General features: G+C 39.5%; 1 long non-coding RNA gene across 3 annotated transcripts in view; it reads left to right on the top strand.

The window, feature by feature from the left end:
* LOC140343868 (uncharacterized) overlaps positions 1–10,062 on the top strand; it is a 28,471-nt gene that overhangs the window by 1,847 nt on the left and 16,562 nt on the right. The window lies entirely within an intron of this gene.

The raw sequence follows: 10,062 nt of genomic DNA, 5'->3' as shown, positions 1-10,062 counted from the left end.
TCTCTATCCATCTCCCGTAATTTGGATATTATTTATTTTTTTCTGTATTATTTTTATTATATCTTTTAACATAAATATGTATATGTCACTAGAGTGGGGGAAACATGCAATATCTTTCTCAGCAATGCAGCAGTGACCTGGCCTATGAAGATCATGGGAATGGGAAAATAATGAATTCAGAAGTTAAAAAACAGAGTAGACAGGGCTGACAACTTATGCAATATCGGATCACAGAAAAGCATGTGGTACAATTCATAGTAAAAAATTGGGGACTGAAATAATTTTAACAGGTATTTTTCTGTCACCTAAACAATAGATGAACGGCTTAAAAGCATTGCGAAAAATGCAACAAACATCTTGTATTTAAAAATAAAATCACTCTGCACAGCAATAGACTAAAGCAGGTAACAGATAAATTAACTACCTTGCTTTGTATAGCAGCAGCTATTCTAAACCTAAATCCAGGTTGATTAGTTTTCAGGAGGACCCTCTTGCTCGGAGGAAGAGGGTCTGACCTTGAAACGCATCAGCTTGGACAATAGCTGAGACCAGCTGCTGTTATACACAGGATGTGTATCAATGCTTTTACCTCAAAAAGGGACTGAGAGTGTATTTTGTTCTTTATAAATAAAATGTGTTTTTATTCTTCACATTCTTCACTTATTCACATTCACCTCATTCATTCACATTCTTCACAATTCTGGTGTGCTTTTCATTTTTTGTTTTAGAGTCTAGTACAAGATTGTCCATCTGTATGTAGAAGCAGCAAAGACCTGCATGTTTTCCATGTGCACACAAGTAACAATATTCATATTTCATACTATTGTAAAATATTGAGCAGAGAACAATTCTGTCAGCTCTACTGAACGGGAAATATGTTTTCACTGCTAACGAAAACTGGACCAACTTTGTAAAGCTTATCTTTGGGCATAATCTTCATTCTGCCAGCCATCTTCCCCATCCTCCTTTTAGCCCTTCTGCAAAGTCTAAATATGTATTTCCTTACCTTTTTTACCTTATCTCGATGTAAAACATTAGCTTCAAATGCACTGCTTGAGATGAGGTACTCAGTACATATGGGAATGTGTTGCTGATGTTTGATGTGATGGATGATTCAACAACATAATGTATGTATGTTTAGAAATAACATTTCATTCTGTAACGTAAAGACTGCAGGTTGCTTATCCTAATCTGACAGTCTAAACCTTTTTCTCAAGGTCTTTTACAACTATCTTTTCACAGATGACACCTAGATTACATTTCTCAGAGACAGCTAAAGCTTTAATTAGAGAGCTTTAAATATTGTTGCTGTAAATCTGTAAAGGTTCTCATTTATGGCAGAGCAACAAAAGAACAAAGATTGTTGGGACTTTGGAGGCATATAAATCTATGAATTATTAGGATTATAACTAAAACATAAATTTATTAATATAATAGTTTAAATAGTTTAGTTTTATAGTACTAATAAAAGAAACAATGAGCATTACAATAAATTCAACTCATACATCAAGTCTTAACTGAGATATTCTGTGTTTCACAGAATTTAGGCCACTTCCTCAGGGATTAACAAGGCATGAAACAATATTATATAGATATCCTTCAAAATGAGTACAAAGGCAAAAAAATATCTCCCATAGTAAACAAGAAATCTATTACTTACATAGATAGTAATACAATTATGTCCCCTGGTCTCTGTGGGTATCTGCCCAACAGTTCTCTCAAGATTAGGTCAGGACATGAGCAGAATGGCAGCAAAGGGAGTGATTACCATCTTTCAAAAACACCCTTCATTAACCTACAGAAGTCTCACCACAATCAAAACAAGACTAATCCCTAAAAGTCACATATATTTAGCATCTAAGAAATTTACTAAACCAAATAAACAGAAAATGTAGGTAAATAGGATGATAACATATGTCTGGCCTTCACCAAAAAAAACACTCTATATCCAATTTAATAATTTACCACAATATAAAAAAGAGATAGAGAGGGGCATGGGGAGATATCAAAGGAGACCCTTAAAAAGTCCCCAGGTGAAAAAAAATGAAATAAAAAGGGTTTCAATCAAATACCAAATAATAACCACACATCAAGGTTAGGTGACACTGAAGTAAAAATTCATAGAAAGAAAGTAACTCATATCCAAAGATACCTAAAACAGTGTTTCTCCTCAATCATTATTCAAACTTATATCTGGCTGTTGCCACAATTTGCCAGCTTCCTACAGTGAATATAAATATTCAAACCACATTTAGTGAGAAGGCCCTAGGCATTACACTCAAGCATTGCTCTACTGAAGTAACAGTAAACAATCACCTCACCACATAAACAGTTAACCAGGGTGACCCTAGGTATGGCAATGATAAGTAGAGGGAAATTATTGGATTTTTAACATGAATAGCTAAGTACCGTATTTTTCGGACCATAAGACGCACTTTTTTCCCCCCAGAAGTGGGGGGGAAAAGTCCCTGCGTCTTATGGTCCAAATGTATCAAAATGTATCCTTCCCAGCTGCTGTCCCGTCCCCCCTCTGCCTTTTCTCCTGTCTCCAGCGCGGCCAGAGTGACTGTGTCTCCTGTATCTTGCTCCCGGCGTCCTCCCACTCTCAGCATGATTGGCTGACAAAGTCATGCTGGGAGCATTCTCCTAACATGACTTTGTCAGCCAATCATGCTGAGAGTGTTCCCTGAATCACTCACAGCACACATAGTAAAATCACACATACGGTACACAACACAAACACAATGTAAACAAATGTTATATTGCAATCTGATTGTCATACATTGTATGACAATCGGATTACAACTGAAAGGAAATACTCACCCAGTGTCCGCAGCTCTGCTTGCTGGTATCTGTAGTGAGATGTACGGTATAGCACAATGCAGAAATCCTAGATTGTACTGTGCATCTCTCCATAGATACGAGCAGCTTCCAGCCTGTGCCTGTGTCTCTGTGTGAGGCAGGGAAACCCCCCCCTCACATCACTCGGAGGATGAGTCATCTTCCAGTGATGTGATTGGTGATGTATGGGGGTGTGTCAGGGAGGGAAATTTAAAGGCAGAGTACAATGTAATCTGCTTCTAAATGGTTTTTACAGTACAAAAACACCACACAACATAAAAATACCGCACATTTTTAATTTTATTTTTAGATTACATTGTTGTCTATTATTTCATTATTGTTTTAAATTAATATTTATATTTATGTATTATATTATAATTTATGATTTTAATATAACAAATAAATATATTTATCATACCCGGGAGTTAATCCTAAGAATTACAAGCCCACAATACAAACAAAAATTTCTATGCAAAAAAAAAAATAGGATAGGCTTTTTTAAAAGTACATTTTTTTTTTACATGATTGTGTGTTTCAAACATTTTTTATATTCATGATATCTACTAGACCCTTGTTCGAACATATTTCTGTACCTTACAGGTCTAAAATGTAAAAAAAAAATATTTCATGAAAAACAGTGTAACGCTTTTGGTACAGAAATCCAGACCTCAGTGTAACGCCCAGGAGGTTAATGTCTTTTGTTATAAAAGCAGAATTAAAGGGGCATTAACCCCTGTTTGTTTACCTGTCGTTTATAGGTAGGTAAGCAGAGAGGGGGTTTGGGCAATGAAAGCGCCCTAATACTTACAGATTCCATGATCCAAAGGGGTCCTGGTCCAGTACCGGATGCCCCGACATGGACGAGGCTTGCTGTTTGGTCCACCTTGATGGCGTCCTACGGAGTTCACAGAAGAAGCTCCAAAGATTTCCTGGGACCCAAAGCTGTCCCTCGTCATCCAATCAGTGAGCAGCGTGGGACACGTGATGACGTCACTGCACTGTGAGGAACTGAGCTTTCTAGATTCTGACTCTAGCAATGAGGAGTTCTTGGGGTTCTCATAAAACGAGCAGAACCTTTACCGTAAATCTTCAACTTTATTCTATTTTATTTCTGAAGTCTCTCGTTATTGTGTTTTACAGTAATTTTGTCTTTTGCTGACTTTGTTAATAATGGTTCTATATGCTGCTGTTTACTTTACAGGGTTGATTACATGTGTTTATGACTGTGATGTTGGTTTTTAATGCACATAAAATATTTTAGGACACTATTTGTTTCAGAATCTTTTTTTTCTTCATTTCCCTTCTCTAAAAAACTGGTGCGTCTTATGGTCCAGTGCGTCTTATGGTCCGAAAAATACGGTAATATGTTTTTCCTTTATTTTTACAAACTGTGGGGAAATAATTAAACCAGAGAATTACTAAACCATGTTTACCATCTTGAGGGCTTTGTACTCTTACTGTATAACAACTTAATTTTGTACAAGCATATTCTTCTATCACAAAAGTGAGCCTCAAACTCTCGACATCTCCGCTACATGCTTTCTAATACAGATATTTACCCCCTCCTAGGGCCTCCAAGAGTATCATCAGATTAGCTGTAAAATGCAGTGTTTACTGCTCTATAGCACCTATTGTCCATTTAGGTGTGAATGATCAGTTTCAGTCAAAAACATTTGGTTATTGCAGGCATTTGCAAATGCTTTTACAGGCATTAGTAGGTGTTTTAATTCCTAAAAGTTTTCATCTGGAATCTGGCTTGTTCCCAAAGTCTCTGGGACAATGGGTCGGCCTGGCAGGCAATATCACTCCCCTTTCCCCTCCCACAGGCTTTTCCAGGATGGGCGGATCTTGCATGAGACCCCCTTACCCTGCTAATACACTGCCAGACAGACTTCTATGTATCCCCACGTAGATAGCATGCACGTGTCAGGGAAACACTTCCGTTACGCCTCCTTATTAGGAGGCGTCTTCCAGGATGTCCCCTGTCAGCCAGAAACACTTCTGCCTCAGCTCATAAAGACCGCGGCTGCGGTCTCTGCATTTCTCACTTTGTGTGTCAGCGGGAAAGCGTGTCAGGAATACTAGGTAATCTTATGTTCATCTTTATGTATATATCTGTTTGCCTACATATTTACCTATGGATAATTACCTGTACATTTAACATGGTATTTTCACCTACTTATTTATCTATTCACCATGTGTACAAATTTTATTTTATTTATGCATATGTTTGTCTGCCTATATATTTATTCACAGATAATTATTTTCTCATTTAGTATGGTATTTAACCTACTTATCTATCGACTTACCATGCATACTAGTCTCATTATAACCCAATACAATTAACAACCTCCCCCCTTACTTACCTTACTTCAGGTTCTCCTTTTGGACGGTTATCATGCAACCTCCTCTCCTTATCTGAAAACTCTCTTCTCATCTATAATTCACCTGGGACTTTAGGAAACCCCCCCCCCCCCCCCCAATAGGATTGTAACCTATGTAATATGTCTACAAGGAATATGTAAGTCAAAAAAATGTTATTTACTAACTATTTAATCTGACTATTTACGAATATTTGTTATTGCAAAATAAGATAATGGAAATTGTTTACCATAAGATAACTATAGATCACCATGCAACTGTGCTAATATGTAATGTCACCCCTGAGGAAGCCCAAGCTGGGAAAAACGTGTCTGGTATCAACATACGTATGCCACAACATTTTCTAAGATTATATTTCTGATAGAAACTATTGTCTAGTGTCCAAGCAGGGCCCTTATTGAATAATAGAGGCATACTCATCTCTTTATGCTGTTTGACTTGTGATCTTGAACCATTGTTTGTTGTTGCTATGAGACAACTATAAGCACAATTGATTTTTTTGCCAATAAAACCCTTCTGTATGTTTTCTTTCCACTAAATTATTCTAAGGGTTGGCAAACTGGCCCATTGTTAAGGCTATTCTCACATCTGTCCACACCAGAAGAACACCTCTTCTATTTAAGTTATTTACTTGATACTAGGGATCTCCCCTATATCCCTTTCTTTCTGGTTGTTGACAAAGTTTATTTTCCCCACCTAACGTGTCTACTTTATATGGATATTCTAGGCACAAACTGGGACGAATTTCTGTCTCAGATTGAAGACCAATGTATATTAGCGAACTCTAACAATTTAAGTATATTCTAGAGAAAAAATCTCTCATACACTCGCACATTAGGTTTTTTGAGAAATACATTACTGATAACATTAACCTACCAGTTCTGCGTATACAGATTTTTTCCACCATCCACCATCCTGATTGGATTAAAGATGAATGGGAAGCAACCTTGACCAAATGTAGCAACAAACTTATGCAAATCCTTATTAAATATTACCTAAAATAATTAGAAGGCATTGAACAAGAAATCCAAGAGATTCATTCTCAGAACCTACAGTTAGTAAATTCAAAGGAATTCACTGACCAATATAAGTTACTGAAACAACACTTAGAAAGATACAACACAGACATTTACAATAGGAAAGACAAAAAATTACAAAAAGACAAGTGGTCATTTACCCAGAAGAAGGCCTATAGGTGGGATAAACCAAAACAGTACCCCACAGGACAACACTCTTAGTACCCCACAGCACACTGATTCCACTTCCACTACAGCCTCCCTCTCTACACACGTCCCCACACACCATACAAACATTACTCAAGACAAGAAACGCTGCAAAAGCAGTCAGAGCAAACACATCCAACAGGACCAAAAGTAAAAACCGTCCATCATTGGCCCATGGGTCCTAGCCCCGATCCTACTCCTACCCCCACCATTCCATGCTCTAGAAACCCCCAACATACCATTAGACACCCTAACCATCACTGACTATACCACTGCTACTAATCTCCATAATATCACTTCACCCTCTCACCATTCAGACATCCACACACACTTTCCCACAACCTTAAGGCCCCCACCATCTCTATCATCACCCAACTTATCACCAAAATTTGTCCCCCTACCCCCCTCCCAACCCACCTTTCCCACTGGTACCATTCCCAAAACCAGAACCAAGAATTTTTTTAGGGTCTCTCAACCCACGGATCCCATCCCCCAAGCTAGCACAAGCCTCCATACCAGATTACTTCACAAAAATACCCCAAAAAAACTAGATCTAGGCATAGTTAATATACCATCCTATACCCTACAACCAGAGGAGGAAGAAGTGCTCAAAATGGGCCTTTCTTTTTGCCCCTCAGGGCCTTTAAACAATTTTGAACTATTTAAAGATATATATAGTTATTTGCCCATAATCTGACTCAAACTCATGTACAACAAAAAAGTTGAACCCAACAAACTGATGGATATATCTGAATTCAAGGATTTCAAAATTCAAAACTTTAGAACCCTAAATATTTTACAAGAATTATACGATGAAAGCAATATAGGTTCCCAGGACCCCCTACCAAGTACTGATCTATCGGAAAAAGGTCCTACAATACCGGTTAAACTCAAGAAATCAACCTTTTTCCTCCCATTTCATATAACGCACATGTACAAGCATTTTTCAAAACACTGACCAAAGACATTTTGGACTACGATTCGTGTAGTACATTCTCTTTAGCTAATTTGACACCTATTTACAGGACAGCCCTAAAAAGACTGGTAAATAACCACCTTATCACATCCAAACCAGCAGATAAAGGTAACAATATTGTAGGTATGGACAACCAACAATATGAACAAATGTACCTAAAAATTCTTGAAAACAAAGACTGGTACGTTGCGATCCCACATACTACAGTGGAGGTCTTTCACAAGAAATTTTACTCTCTTATTAATCAAGCACACTCTTTCGGATATATTGATACAAAAACAAAAGATTTCCTTTGGAACAAGTGCCCTGTCACACCCACCTTTTACAGCCTCCCTAAGGTCCACAAAAACCCACGTGACCCACCAGGCCGCCCCATATTAGCAGGCATCAACTCCATTTCACCTAACGCAAGTGACCTCATTGATACATATTTAGGACCTCTTGTTACCAACCTCCCTTCATATCTCAGAGAATACAATACAACTTTTACAGAAACTACACAATATGAAGGTCCCACCAAACTCATTACAGTAGATGTGGAAGCACTTAATAGCAGTATTCCTCATAACAAGGGCCTACACACCATAGCCTCCACCTTACGCACAAATGATACTTCACTCCATCTGTACAAACAGTTTATCCTCTCCTTACTACTATACATTCTGACACGCAACACATTCACTTTCAACAGCATCACATATCTGCAAACTCAAGGAGTTGCAATGGGGACGAAGTGTGCCCCATCATACGCTAACCTATATCTAGGCGATTGGGAAAACAATCTGTTCTCTGACATCAAATTTTCTCCCCTCTTTCCTCACATTAGGCTTGGACCCATTACATTGACGATATTTTTATTATCTGGACAGGCCCACAAGGATCTCAGCCAATCCATTCAGATTAACAACTATAACCTCAAATTTACCTTCTGTTCACACCCCACCGAGATTCCCTTTCTAGATCTAAAAACTACCATCTCGGAGGACCTGTCCATTCAAACCTCCCTTTATAGAAAGAAGACGGCAGGAAACATTATACTGCATGCCAAGAGTGCTCACCCACAACCTCTGGTCAAAAGTATTCCATACAGTAAAATGCTCCGGATCAAACGCAACTGAACATCAGAACAGAACTTTAAACTTGAAGCTAAAGCCCTCACGGAAAGGCTATTACTTAGGGGATATAGCAAAAAAATCTCAAAAAGACCTATAAGAGAGTGTGTACTCTTACCCAAGATTACTTAATTTTCAAAAAACGCCTTCCCTCAACCATACCTAGGATTCCTATAATAACACGTTTTCATCAACATCATCAAAGTATTCATAGAATGATTTCCAAACATTAGAATGTACTTACATCTGACCCCAATGTCTCCACCCACTTGCGCCCAAAGCCCTTAATCACCTATAGGAAAACGGGCTCCCTCAAAAACTCCCTAGTCCATAGTCACTATACTCAATCTCCCTACATTAAACCAGACACCAGACCTCCTGGCATTCACCCCTGTGGTGACTGTGGCCAATGCAACTGGATCTACAAAAGTTCTTCCCTAAAATAACCTAATGGTTCTCCACATAAACTCAAATACCATGTTAACTGCCAATTATCAGGTATTATTTACCTTAAAATCTATTCATGTGGCCGGTTTTATGTTACAAGCCATACACAGGCTTCAGAGTACAGGCAGAGGTCTCTGAGAGGGGTCTTTCAGTCAAAAAATTAGCCAGCTACACAGCTATGTTATAAGTTACAAGTGACAGGTGGCAGCAGCAGGAGGAGGAGGCGGTGGGCACTGAGACGGAGCAGGGACCGCATTGGTAACTGGCATCTAGAGCTGGGTGTAGTGCATCATCAATGCTTCATAGATGGCTGTAATGCAATATTTATGAATAGAGTACTGACAGGTGGCAACAGCAAGAGGAAGAGGCGGTGGGCCCTGAGACAGATCGTCGGCAGCATTGGTAACTGGCATCCAGAGCTGGGTACTGGGCAGGCAGCATCAGTTACAGCATGAGGAGGAGGCGGTGGGCCCTGAGACAGAGCAAGGATGGCATTAGAGGTTGAGGCCATCACCTATATGGACAGTGTAGAAGCTGTAGCTATTGGAGACATGAATGAGATTCCAATCCGTCCCTACCTACTATATAGCGAAACCACATGAAACGGAACCCTGTTGAGTTTGAGTACAGTCTGGCATCTAGAGCTGGGTCCTGGGCAATGGGCAGACGGCAGCAGTAACAGCATGAGGAGGAGGCAGCAGGCCCTGAGACAGAGTGTGGACAGCATTGTTAACTGCCATCTAGAGCTGGGTACTGGGCAGGTGGCGGCCGCAGCAGCAAGAGCAGGAGGAGGAAGCAGTGGGCCCTGAGACAGAGCAAGGACGGCATTACAGCCTGAGGCCACCATCCTTTATTGACAGTGTAGAAGGTGTAGCTATTGGGATGAATGAGATTCCCATGGCCCCTACAGTAGCAGTGGGCCCTGAGATTAGTGTGGATGGCTGTGTTACTCCTCCTGCTCTTACTGCTACTGCCTGCCCACTGCCCAGTACCCAGCTCTAGATGCCAGACTAGATTCAAGCTCAACAGGGTCTTCTTTCCCCACTGATTCCCCGCTTTTCATGTGGTTTTCCTACATAGT

Source organism: Pyxicephalus adspersus, chromosome Z (assembly GCF_032062135.1).
Source record: "Pyxicephalus adspersus chromosome Z, UCB_Pads_2.0, whole genome shotgun sequence".
NCBI lineage: Eukaryota > Metazoa > Chordata > Amphibia > Anura > Pyxicephalidae > Pyxicephalus > Pyxicephalus adspersus.
This window is presented reverse-complemented; position numbering and strand designations above follow the sequence as displayed.